Here is a 14,485-nt window from a genome sequence, read left to right as displayed (position 1 = left end):
GGCTATGGCCATGGTGGGATAGACAAGGTTGCTTATTCATGGACCCTTCATGGGTGGAGCCCTCCGTGGACTCGCACAACCATTACCCTTAATGGATTGAAGTCTCCATCAACATGGATGTACGATAGCACCACCTATCAGAACCACAACAAAAATCTTTGTGTCAACATTGCGTTTGATCCCTCCAAACTCCTCCCATTTACTTTCTTGCGAGTTGCATGCTTTACTTTCCACCGCCCATATACTCTTTGCATGCTTGCTTGAATTGTATTGAGATTGCTTGACTTGTGCTAAGTTGCTAAAATTTGCCAAGAACTAAAATTGGGAAAAGGTTGAGTTTTATTTGGTCAAGTAGTCTAATCACCCCCCCCCTCTTGACATACTTTCGATCCTACAAGTGGTATCAGAGCTTTGGTCTCCATTTTCCTTGATTTCCATAGCTTTGGTGATCATAGCCTTGGTTTCACAACCTAGGAGAGTATGGCGTCTAGCGAGGGAAATTACCACCGTAGAGGTCCTTACTTTGATGGTACTTATTTTGCTAGTTGGAAACATAAGATGGAAATGCATATTCTTGGACATAACCCCGCTATTTGGGCTATTGTGTGTATTGGTTTGCAAGGTCAATTCTTTGATGGGAGAGAACCAAACCATGAAGCTACTGCGGAATAATTGAAGATGTTGCAATACAATGCTCAACCTTGCGATATCCTGTTCAATGGATTGTGCCCCGAAGAATTCAACAAAATCAGCCATCTTGAGAATGCAAAGGAATTTTGGGATACCTTGATTGATATGCACGAAGGTACCAACTCCATTAAGGAATCCAAGTTGGATGTGCTTCAAAGTCAACTTGACAAGTTCAAAATGAAGGATGGTGAAGGTGTCGCTGAAATGTACTATAGGCTTGCTCTCATCACAAATGAGATTGTCAGCTTAGGAAGTGAAGAGATGACCGACAAATTCATCATCAAGAAGATCTTGAGAGCCTTGGATGGAAAATATGATACTATGTGCACATTGATCCAAATGATGCCAAATTACAAAGATCTCAAGCCAACCGAAGTCATTGGAAGAATTGTTTCTCATGAGATGTCACTCAAGGACAAAGAAGAGCTTCACAACAAATCTAGTGGTGCTTACAAAGCCTCATGTGATGATCCTACATCATCAAATGAGAAACAAGCCTTCAATGAAGAATTGAGCTTAATGGTGAAGAACTTCAACAAATTCTACAAGACCGCAAGGAAAGAAGTTCCAAGTCAAGGTCCTACAATGACAAAAGATCTTCTAGTCGTGAGAGAAATTTCTACAATTGTGGAAGACCCGGACACTACTCCAATGAGTGTATGGCTCCCTACAAAAGAATAGAAGACTCATCTAAAAGGAGAAGCAAAAGGGAAGAATCACCTCCAAGAGAGAGAAGGAGTAGAGATGATCGCTATGAACAAATAACCTCTCGAAGAAGCAAGGATTCGGAAAGGAAGGACAAATCATCAAGGAGCTACACAAAACGAAGACATCAAGCTCATGTTGGTGAATGGGTATCCAGTTCCGACTCCGACCACCACTCCGAGAGAAGTTATCACTCCGACTCCAAATATACTCAAGATGAAGGTGTTGCCGGTCTAGCACTTGTGTCAACCAACTCCTATAACATATTTGACTCACCAAATGAAGGAATTGGATGATGCTTCATGGCTAAAGGCCCCAAGGTATCACACCCCAAGTATGTTGGTTTCAATAGTGATGAAGATGATTTCCTAAGTGATGATGATTTACTTGTTGACAACTCTAGTGTTGAATACTATGATGAAATGTCAATTAATCATGTTAATCAAGATAAAATGAATTACAATAATAAGAAGGAGATTGAGTGTCTAACTAAAGAACTAAACACTCATAAGTTAGCTCATGAAACTACTTTAGAAGATCATCGAGAACTTTTAAAAACTCGGGAGAAGTTACGCTTCGAAAAGCTCAATCTTGAGCAAGAGGATGGGTTCTTAAAGGCCATCAATGATATCTTCGGAAGAAAAGTTCTTCTTACATTGCCAAGAGTTTACTCTTGTCTACTTACATGCCACAAGTAAAATCTAGCAACAAAAACAAGAAAGATTCTTATTCTAGTAGAAACAATAATCATGCTAAATCCAATATTGTAGCTTCTAGTAGTTCTCTTGATTCCACTAATGACTCTGTTAACCAAGTTACACTTGAGCAAGAAAATGGCTTATTGAAGGGAATTATAGAGAAAGGTGTGTACACAAGCCTTGCCGGAAGTAATCAATTTGAGGAAATTGTACGCAAGCAAGGAAGGCACCGGAAGAATCAAGGTGTTGGTTTTCAACGAAAGTTCAACACCAATTGAGTTGAGTGGGAAGAAGATCAATAGCCCAAGATGTAGTTTGTTCCTCAACAAGAGAAGTATGACCCTACTTCCTTCAAGGGGACACAAGCTCAAGATGATCTTCCACCACAAGACCACAAGCTAAAAGGCAAGGACAAGCTTCAAGAGGAGATTGATGCATTTGTAGATGCTCCGAAGGCCTTGTTCAAGTGGGTTCCCAAGACTACATCAAGTTCAACTTCATCAAGTACATCTTCAACCCCAAGGATTCCCATCAAGATGATGTGGATCCCGAAGAAGAAGAACTAGAGAGTTCTTGAGGGTGACTCTGCCAACATACTTCACTCATATTCATTTTGGCAAGGACAAGTGCAAACAACTTCCACATCTTGCACTAGTTTAAGGAGTCACAAACCCTCTTGTTGGTAAGACAAGGGACAAGGTAACCTAATGCTATCATGGACATCATTGTGTGTGTGCTTCACTCTATGTCTATGGATATCCTTGTTTTTTCCTTGTGGGACTAACGCATGTAGGTATTGAAAGTGCAACTCACTCGATGGATTGCTTCAAATGATCTACATCAACAATGAGCATCCACATCTTCGATATCTACATGAAGTCATCATTGACAAAACCCAAGGTTAGTTCATCCCTCTTAGGGGGGATATCATATCTAGCGGGGCCTTTTCTCTAAAATAAAGCAACCCTAATGGTGTGAATACAACAATGCTTTATGTAAAAGTGGTAACCCCACTTGTGCTTAAACGATGAGTATGACCTATGATCAAATGTTCTCATTTGACTCCTAAGTCAATCTACTCATATATAGATGACCTAGTCATCGCCAATTGCTTGATGCTAGAGTGATTGTGCATGTTTTGTCACATATTTCATTTCCTACTTTACTGTGTGAGCATGTTGATTGCATACTTTTCTCATTCGAGGACATCCATTTGTTGCTTTGATTGTTTGGATTTTCTCCTTTTAGCCAAATGGATGGACAAGAATGCCCAAGAACTCCCTCTAGCTATCTATGATTTTCTCTTCTCAAACTCTATTCATGTTACGTCACAAAGTTTGATCTAAGTCAAATTAAAACCCTCTGTGTGAGGAGCACTTAGAGTCCCTTTTGTCATAGACTTAAAACATCCAAAACCTCTCTGTGTATTTCGGTCCGACTGACTCCTCCATTTCGGTCACACCAAGTTCACCGGGTTGATCAAGTTTTCAATCTCCGTGTAACCGATTAGAACTTTTCGTTCTTGCCGAGTTGCAGTAACCGATTGCGATTCTGCATCTTGGTGCCACCGAGTTGTTCCACTCGGTCACACCGATAGTGCTAGGATATATATACTGACGGGTCAGAATTTGGAAATCTCTCCAAAACCTCTTCACTCGCGCGTGTCCTGCTCTGCTGCCTGGGTCTCCGGATCGTCTTCTCGTCGCCAGCGACCTCCCACCGTTGGTCTCCTCCACCGTCAACGGAAATCCTCCCCTCCATTGCCGTCGTAGCAAGCTCATCGCCAAGCTAGGGTATGAGCTCAACTCTTTGTGCTTTCCTTTAACTCCGAATCCTAGCAGAAAGGCAATGTCATGTTTCTTTCCAAGTATGAGATTAATCCATCCACAGAAAACATCCTCTAGATTACATTTGATTTGAAAATTTAGGGTTAGGTTTCTGCCGGACTCATCTCGGACCGACCGAATTGTAGGAATCGGTCCCACCGATTTGGCTTAGGCCAGTGCGCAAGTGATTTTTGGTCTGACCGAAAGTTGCAAATCGGTGTAACCGATACCAAGACTTTGTGAAACCCTAGCAAACTTGGAGTCGCCGAACTGTGTCTCGGTCTGGCCGATTCCACATGTTTAGACTCAAAGTTGCTTCGGTGTCACCGAGTTTTACAAATCGGTAGCTCCTAAATGCTTCCTATAGAAAACTAAAACTAAGTTTTTGACTCATTCTTTTTGCAAAAACTCTGCACTTTGTGATGCTCATCTACTCTATCTCATCTACAACTATTCACAGGGTCAATTCTCAGTTTGCTGTGCAGAATCTCTGATCAAAGTGATAGTTAGAACAATTCAGAGGAGCAGATGGACTTGAGTGAGGGCACTAGTCCCTCTGGAAGCTATGATGAAGGAAGCACGAGCACTCCAAGCAACCTGCCTATGGCTCAGACTAGGCAGAGAAAGAAAAAAACATCAAACTCTGAAGATGAAGACTTTGAGATTGAGGAAGTCAGCTCAAAGAAGAAAGTGCTAAAGAAAGAATATGGTGATGATGCTTCCACCAAGCCAGGAAAGAATGTGAAGGCCCCTGCCAGGAGAGTACCTATGTCTAAGACCAGGGGAGCAATTCAAAGGACAATGAGATTCTCACTTGAGCAAAGATCAGGTGAAGAAGGCAACAAGAGAGTCAGGAAAACCACTGTTAGAGTGCTTGGAAATCCATCCATGAGGAGAGACTCTGCCAGTGAGGAGGAAGAGACACAAGCACCTCCTGCCAAGTATCAGAAGCTGATGGGGGATGCCATCAAGTCTGGGGAAGCTCCTTCAAAGCCCAAGAGAGCCCCCAAAGCTCCAGCTCAAGCCACCAAGACAGCTCCAAAGAGAAGCACCATGAACATACCTGCTTCAGAGAAGAAAAAGGCCCCAGTGCCTAAAGCTGCAGAAGATGCTGAAGCCCTAGTGCTCAGGAAGCTCAAACCTAAGATTCTAGACCATGATGACAGTCACCCAGTAGCTGAAAACATGAAGGAGAGAAAGGATGCAGGTCTCAGAAGATGGAGACAAGATGATCCATATGCTGTGAGGAGGAGGACTGCAGTGGACTACAGGTTCCACACCAAAGAGAAACAAGATTTTTATGAGACAGTTTTGCAGGAACAAGAAGCCCATTGTAAGTGACATGAGATGGGTTGACTGGAAATACATTGATGCAAATGCAGATCATTTCCCAGGAGTGCATGATAGCTTCAAGTCCAATGGTGTTGATGACTTTGTTGGTCAAGAGTTGACAAAGTGGAATGATGTGCTCATTATGCAATTCTACACAACAGCTCATTTTAATCCCGGTGGAAGGATTGTGTGGATGATTGTAGGTCAGAGGCACCAATCTACAATTGATGAGTGGGTCAGGCTCATAAATGCACATGAAGAAGAAGAGAACGACATTGATGTCTATGCTGAGAAGAAGAAGGATCATAACTCCATGGCCAATAAGTATAAGGAAATTCCATATAAGGCCTTGGAGACACATAAGTTTGGGTTAGTCTACTACTTATTGTCTAGTTTGGCCACCATAAACACCATATTGAGGCACACTTTGTTGCCCAAATCTAGAGATCACGGGATGATCAGAGGCCGTTCCATCAACTTGTTACAGCTGTTTGATGTTGTGCCACAAAAGTTCAAGGTTATGAGCTTGATTATTGAGACAATCAAGAGGACAGCAGCTGACCAGAAAAGATCATGTGGGTATGCACCACACATTCAAATGCTGATCTATTCCAAGATGCCCAAGGGAGTGTACCTGTTGGACAAAGAGCATCTGCCTTTGCAGCCAGACTTTCAGGACAACACTGTTGTCATGACAGCTTAAGATCCCACTTCCCTAGAGGCACAAGAAAACAGATAGAAAGCCAAAGCAGATAAAGCAACAAAGATTCCCAGTGTTGCAGAAGCTTCAGAAGTGTTCCTCAAGTCAAAGCAAGACCAGCTTGGATATCTGATTCAAGCAACCTTGAGGATTGAGAAAGGACTGGCCACCCTGACTCAGAACCAAGAGAGCTTGGAGAGGATAATAGAAACTAAATTCTATGATTTGGACTTGAAAGTGACTGAGATACAAACAACAGTTGAAGAGCTCCAGGAAGAAGCAGAGGAGAGAAAGGGCAAAGCAACTACACAGGTGTTCCACCGAGTACCTAGAGGACAGAGGTCTGCAGCAGTGCCAGTGCCAGACACAAGAACAACAGCTTTAGCACCTGCAACCACAGCTCCCACAGCTCCAGTTGCCCCTCCAGTGGCAACCCCTCCAGCTCCAACATCCTCAACTATTTCTTTTGTCCTTAGAGTCATCTCGACACCTGCTTCCGAAGATCAAGCCTAGAGAGTCGCATAGCAGTATGCATTTTTGAGATTTTTGGAAACTTGTTGCCAAAGGGGGAGAAAGTGTATAGATCATAGGCTTCGGAGAGAGAGAGAGAGAGAGAGAGATTTGCTTCTTTTTGCTACTTATTTGCTTGGCTTGCTTGGTTGAGGTACTTTATGCCTGTGTGTGAGATACCTTGTATGATTATGTGCTTGATCATATCATACTTTATGCTTGTGCTTGAATGATGACATTATCTATTTCTTGTATGATCATTCACTTTGCCTTCGTGATGAGTGCTTGTCCTTATTTCCTATCCTTTTGGGCGCTCCACCAAGATGTATGTGACATGGAAGAGTAACCCATGATTGTAAGTGCATCTAGTGCCACCCCTAGTTGGTTTTGGAGTATTGACGACAAAGTTGGTTGAGGGACTAATACGTTTGTGAGAATTGCAGGATAACGCAGGTAGTGTCCCTCATTGATTCGGTTTACCTACCGGAGATGACCCCTAAAAATGTATGAAGACATTGACGACAATGGTGGTATGAGAAGATATACATATTGAAGACTATGACATGAGAAGACATTGCGTGAAGACTATGGAGCACGAAGACTGTGTGGTTTCGTTGCTTCCTTTTCTTGTTTGTTGAGTCATAGGAACCACCGTACTATTAAGTGGGGTCCAAGTGAACTAAGTCAGAGTGACTGAAGTGATGCTCAACCCAAATCCTATGTCTTCGAGCGAAGACAATGAGAGCAAATCTTATCCAGAGTAGGATGAGTCAGCTTTGCTTGTAGCCCAAGTAAAGTTGCCGTGTGTGTTTGAAATCTGACCGTTGGAACACGTGTCAGTTCCTTAGTGACCCAGGGTCATTTCGGACAAATCAGGTCGGGTTGCCTAGTGGCTATAAATAGCCCACCCCCTACACCATAAATTGGTGGCTGCTCAGAGTTAGTATACGGCTTTTGTCGTTTGAGAGCAACCCACCTCGAAGCATTTGAGAGAGAGAAATCCTTGCGAGGACAAAGCCCAAACACCCAGAGCCAAAGAGTGTTAGGCATCACTGAAGTCTTTCTGTCTATGTGACCTGAAGACTTATTACACTTGAGGACTGTGTATCCTCCAGCCAGTTAGGCGTCGCGTTCTAAGCATCCAAGAGTCATTGTGGATTGCCGGGTGAACGAAGTCTGTGAAGGTTCGGAAGTCTACCTTGAAGACTTACCAGAGTGATTGGGCGAGGACTAACTGACCTTAGCTCAAGGGGAATAAGGTGAATACACGGTCTTCTGAGTTGAATCTCAGCCTCCCTAACCAGACGTACAGTTGTCACAGCAACTGGAACTGGTCCAACAAATCATGTGTCTTCAACAAGCAACTGGTTCTATCTCTTCCCTCCTTTACCTTGAGTTTTTCTTCGTGAAGTCATTGCTTATCTATCTTATCTGATTGACTTCATTGCTTGACTACTATTGTTGATTGGCTTCATACTATCTTCCATCCTGATCCTACTACCTAGCTGCTATTAGTCTTCGTACGTTAATGCTATTCCATACTTGATTATGGCTTGCTTGTTGTAGTTTATCTTTCGCTGCATATCAATTAGGTTGTTTCTATTGTTTGTCTTGGAAACTTCCATGTTTTGAAGACTTTCATAAAAATCGCCTATTCACCCCCCCCCCCTCTAGTCGATAACTAGCACTTTCAATTGGTATCAGAGCAAGGTACTCCCTTGTTCTGTGTGATTCGGTTTAACCACGTGGAGTTTAGCTATGTCGACTGCAGGGATAATCAAAGTCTCCATTGCTTGCCCCATGTTCGATGGAACAGAATATCCCTACTGGAAGAATAAGATGCGCATGCATCTTGAAGCCATTGATGTCGACCTCTGGTATGTCGTCAAGAATGGCGTTCCCAAAACTGGTGAAGGTGTCACCCCTACTGATGTCAAGAAGTTCATTCAACTGGACTCGACTGCAAAGAACATCATCTGTGGTCATCTGACCAAAGGACAGTATGGCTGTGTGAGTGCTCTAGAAATGTCAAAGCTAGTCTGGGACTGGTTGTCCAAGGTCAATGAAGGCGTCTCTACACAGAGAGACCAGAGGATCAGTGTTCTTCGCAATCTCTTCAATCGCTTCAAGAGAAACGACAATGAAAATGTCCAGCTCATGTTTCTCACCGACATCACAAATGAGCTTCAGGCTCTCGGCGCCACTGAGATCACCAAGCATGAAATTGTCAAGACACTACTGAGATCACTTGACACCTCCTTTGACACCCTTGCCCTCATGATACAAGAACGTCCTGACTTCAAGACACTCGATCCGTCTGATATACTTGAGAGGCTCAACACACATGAGTTCCAGCTTTCTGAGAAAAGAGATATCTATGGCCCCAACTGTGGCCGAACTCGTGCTTTGAAGGCAAAAGTTGTTTCCTCATCTGAAGAAGAAGAATCTGACTGCGGTTCTGACGATCCTGAAGACATTGGAAGGGAGCTTGCTATGCTTGTGAAGAAGTTCCAGAAATTCACCAAGAAGAAGGGCTTCAGAAAGTCTTCACGATCCAGTTCAAGAAATGATGAAGCTTCCACTCAAGACAACAAGAAGAGAACATGTCACAAGTGTAAGAAGCCTGGGCACTACATCTCTGAGTGTCCTCAGTGGGACAACGAGAAGAAGAAGAAGAAGAGCAAGCAATATGACTCCGATGACAAGAAGAAGAAGAAATCTTCGAAGTCTTCTTCCAAGTCCTCATCAAGGTCTTCATCTCACAAGAAGAGCTCATCTGGCAAGGCTCGTGCTTTTGTTGGCAAGGAAATGGATTCAGAGGAGGAGTCTGCGTCTGAGGAGGCAGAGGTGGAATCTGAAGCTGAGTCCGACTCTGGCGTTGCAAGTCTGGCTCTGGCCACAACCTACGTCGCAAAGTCCATCTTCAACACTGAAGACAATGACTCCCACACCAACGCTGATGATGACAAGGACGATCTCGCTCCCACCTACTGCTTCATGGCACGCGGTGCCAACGTAAAATCGCGCGATGCTTACTTTCAAACATCAAGTGAAGATGACTCTGATTGTGAATATAAACCCAGCTACAAAACACTTGCTAAAATTGCTACTGGACAACAAAGGGCTATGGAACATACTCAAAAACTGTTAGACAAAAGCGATGACCTATTGGACACGGAAATGACATGTTCACAGTCCTTAGTTGAAGACATAAAAAATCTTCATGCTAAGTATCAAGAACTTGAAAGTCTTCATGAGACGCTCTCAACCACTTATGAAAAGCTCTCCTATGATTATCTTCAAAGGAAGCAAGAGCTTGAGAAACTGAAAGTGACTCATGAAGATCTTCAAAAAGAGAATGAGTCATTTCGTGCTCAACAGATCAGTCCCGCTCAGGATGAATTTGAACCACCATGCTTAAAATGCATTGAGCGTGATAACGCTACCTCTATTGCTGAATGTTCCACTGCTGCTACTGTTTCTCTATCTTCAACTACTGATGTGGTGACTAACCGCTCTGCGGAGGATACCACTGCTATTGCTGATGAAAATGCTAGGTTGAAGACATTGCTTGAAACAGGGATGTATAAAAGTCTAAAAGGGCATCAGACACTGTGTGATGTCCTCAAAAAGCAGATTCTGAACCTAAACCCTAGGAAAGAGGGTGTTGGGTTCGAGAGGAAAATGAATGCTGATGGTTCCTACTGGAAGCCTGAGCAGTATCCCAAAACCACATGGGTTGCTGCAAAGGAACCTTCAGTGGATCCATCTACTTTATCTGGATTTACCTGTGCTAATCCTATTATCATTGATGAATCCTTTGATGCAAACTATAAATTGTTCAAAAATCAGAATGGTGAAGTGTTTGCCAGGTATATTGGTACTAACTGCAGGAATGGACCTCCTATGAAGAAGATCTGGGTTCCCAAAAGCTGCCTTGAGAATCTTCTAGTGAATGTCATCATGACACCACCAGGGAAGAAGACAAACCCCAGACCAAAGGCATCATATGGTCCAACGGCTACTTACGAACACAGGACTCACTTGAGTCACCCTAACGCCAATGTTTTGCAGGGAAATCATAATCAGACTAATGAATATGAGCGTGTGTCTTCAAATCGCTATGTTCATAGAACTAAGAACTTTTCTGCTTATTCACATGAATATCATTCATCTCTTGCAAGGCTATTTGCTAGGGCTTCAAAGCCGAAATTCTCAGATGCTGCACTTAGACTCATTGCTTCTAAGCCACCCCTGAAAATGTGGGTGGTGAAGAAGAATTAACTCTCTTTTGCAGAATGTGGTCTCCAGCCAGCAATCAATGGCGTCCGATATAATTGTTGGGGACCTAAAACACAAAGGGATGCATGATAAAATAACTTAATATGTATTCCACATATGAATCGCTTACCTGTCATACTGTGTGCTAACTTTCATCTATGATGTGATAATCCAAGTGTGCATCAACTGCTTATGCTTCACAACATACCTTGTGAAGCCTATCCTCCTAACTGCACTGTAGGGCATGTCACCAAAAGCTTCAGAATGGATTATTGACAGCGGATGCACTAATCATATGACTGGTGATCGAAGTTTTCTCATGGACTCAACCTTACGTCCATCCGAGAAGAGTCAAATCACATTTACTGACACTGGTAAAGGCAAGGTATTGGGTCTAGGTAGAGTTGCAATCTCAAAGGATCAACACATGGATAAAGTGATGCTTGTTGAATCCCTTGGATTCAACTTAACGTCTGTCTCAATGCTTTGTGACTTAAACATGATTGTGATATTTGGAAAATATCGTTGCCTTGTACTAATGGAATCTAACAAATCTCTAGTCTTTGAAGGGTATAGGAAAGGTGATCTATACATGGTAGATTTCTCAGCAGGTCCAAAACTTGTCGTACGTCTTCTTGCTAAAGCTTCAGAATGCTGGCTCTGGCATCGAAGGCTGGGGCACGCTGGCATGAGGAACTTGCACACTCTCGTTAAAAAGAAGCATGCCATAGGCATCGAAGGTGTCAAGTTCAAGAAAGATCATCTGTGTGGTGCCTGCGAAGCTGGAAAGATGACAAGGTCCAAGCATCCTTCGAAGACAATCATGACAACATCTCAACCCTTCGAGCTGCTACACATGGACTTATTTGGACCTACCCACTACTCCACCCTCACAACAACGGCGTGTCTCTATGGCTTCGTCATTATTGATGACTACTCAAGATACACATGGGTGCACATAATTCTCTACAAGACTGAAGTACAAGATGTCTTCAGACGATTCGCCAATCGAGCAATGAACAACTATGGCGTCAAGATCAAGCATATCAGAAGTGATAACGGCACTGAATTCAAGAACACCGGCCTTGATCTTTATCTAGATACAATGGGAATCACTCATGAATTTTCTACTCCATACACACCTCAGCAAAACGGCATTATAGAGCGCAAGAACAGAACCCTCATCGAGATGGCTCGAACAATGCTTGACGAGTACAAGACACCAAGAAAGTTCTGGCCTGAAGCCATTGATACAGCTTGTCACATCATCAACCGTGTATACATCCATAAGCTTCTGGGCAAAACATCCTATGAGCTCCTCACTGGCAAGAAGCCAAATGTCAGCTACTTTAGAGTCTTTGGTGCTGGATGTTGGATCAAGGATCCCCATCACAAGTCAAAATTTGAACCCAAAGCTCACAAAGGCTTCATGCTTGGCTATGGAAAGGATTCGCACTCTTACAGAGTCTTCAACCTCTTCCACTACAAAATCGTTGAAACAGTGGATGTGTGATTTGATGAAACCAATGGTTCACAAAGAGAAATTCTGCCAAGTACACTTGATGAAGCTCCTCCCTGTGAATCTATCAAGTTGATGGGAACTGGTGAGATCATGCCCTCTGAAGCACATCCTAAAGAGGAACTTATCATTTCTGCACCAAACCAACCTAAAGACAATGCTCAGACCGAAGACAATACTTCCAATGATGACAATGATCAGCATGAGCAAGGTCTTCGTCCAGTTCATCCTCGTGTTGCAAATGAAGTACAAATTGAGAAGATAATTGATAGCATCAATGCGCCTGGTCCGCTTACTCGCTCAAGAGCAACACAGTTAGCAAACTTCTGTGGGCACTTTTCATTTGTGTCAATATCAGAACCCAAGAAAGTTGCTGAAGCTTTTATGGAACCTGAATGGATTCAAGCCATGCAAGAAGAACTTCAACAGTTCAAGCTGAATAATGTTTGGGAACTTGTCAAGCGACCTGACCCTCGCAAGCATAACATTATAGGAACAAAATGGATATATCGAAACAAGCAAGATGAGCATGGTCAAGTCATCAGAAACAAAGCACGTCTTGTGGCTCAAGGATATACTCAAGTTGAAGGAATTGACTTCGATGAAACATTTGCTCCTGTTGCTAGGCTTGAAGCCATTCGCATACTGCTAGCCTATGCAAATCATCAGAACATCTTGCTATATCAACTGGATGTAAAGAGTGCATTTCTCAATGGCAAGATTGAAGAAGAAGTATATGTTGCACAACCACCTGGCTTTGAAGATCCAAAACATCCTGATATGGTGTACAAACTCAACAAAGCACTGTATGGCCTCAAACAAGCTCCTCGCGATTGGTATGATACAATCAAAGTCTTCCTGAAAAGTAAAGGCTTCAAACCGGGATCCCTCGATCCCACACTCTTCACGAAGACATATGATGGTGAACTGTTTGTGTGCCAAATATATGTTGATGACATAATCTTCGACTGCACCAACCAGAAGTACAGTGATGAGTTTGGATTTATGATGCAAGAGCAATATCAGATGTCCATGATGGGTGAGCTGAAGTTCTTCCTTGGTCTTCAAATCCGTCAACAAAGAAATGGCATCTTCATATCTCAAGAAAAATATCTCAAAGATTGCCTGAAGAAGTTCGGCATGCAAGATTGCAAAGGCTACACGATGCCAATGCCAGCCAAACATCATCTTGGTCCCGACGACAATGGTAAAGAGTTCGATCAAAAGGTATACCGCTCCATGATTGGTTCTTTACTTTACCTATGTGCATCTAGGCCAGATATTATGCTTAGTGTTTTCATGTGTGCTCGATTCCAAGCGGCACCAAAGGAATCGCATCACTTAGCAGTGAAGCGAATTCTTAGATATTTGGCTTACACCCCAACACTCGGATTATGGTATCCAGAGGGCTCAAGGTTTGATCTGGTTGGATTCTCGGATGCTGGTTATGCTGGTGACAAAGTGGATCGCAAGTCTACATCAGGCACATGTCATTTTCTTGGTCGATCACTTGTCTGTTGGTCTTCAAAGAAGCAGAATTGTGTATCACTCTCAACTGTTGAATCTGAATACATTGCTGCTGGATCCTGTTGTGCTCAGCTTCTGTGGATGAAGCAAACTCTCAAGGACTATGGCATCGATATGAAGCAAGTCCCTCTCTTCTACGACAACGAAAGTGCCATCAAGATTGCCAACAATCCAATCCAACACTCGAAGACAAAGCACATTGAAATACGTCATCACTTTCTCAGAGATCATGTTATGAAGAAAGATATAGATATCATGCATGTCAACACTGAAGAGCAACTGGCAGATATCTTCACAAAGCCCTTGGATGAGAAAAGGTTTTGCAAGTTACGGTGTGAGCTAAATATCTTGGAATCCTCTAATGTCCTGTGATCAGGCACACATCCTAACACTTATGCATGTTGATGATTTAGATGTGCAACACACAAAGTAATGTATATCTTCAATCAATGAAGATTTACACTCTGAGTGTGAATACATTAACATGGAATTTGACTTCGGAGCGCCACGATAATTGTGCGCCGTGTCTGGGTCTAATACTTCCTATACGGTGGGTAACGCCACCACCAAATTTCTCTGTTTGAAGTGTTTCACTCATGGCGTTATTTTGCAAAGATTTCGCATTTGGTTTGTCTTCAGTTTCAATTTATCTTCGTGATTTTTCTGCGCTATAGTGATTTGATTGCATATATATATA

At 42.9% G+C, this 14,485-nt stretch overlaps 1 pseudogene; it reads left to right on the top strand.

Annotated features, from left to right (window-relative positions):
• Positions 1–4,447: 4,447 nt before the first annotated feature.
• Positions 4,448–14,485, top strand: part of LOC119338915 — a 103,193-nt pseudogene continuing 93,155 nt past the window's right edge.

The sequence above is a fragment of the Triticum dicoccoides genome, chromosome 7B, assembly GCF_002162155.2.
Source record: "Triticum dicoccoides isolate Atlit2015 ecotype Zavitan chromosome 7B, WEW_v2.0, whole genome shotgun sequence".
Classification (NCBI taxonomy): Eukaryota; Viridiplantae; Streptophyta; class Magnoliopsida; order Poales; family Poaceae; genus Triticum; species Triticum dicoccoides.
Note: the sequence above shows the minus strand (reverse complement) of the source record. Positions and strands in the feature narration are given on the sequence as shown.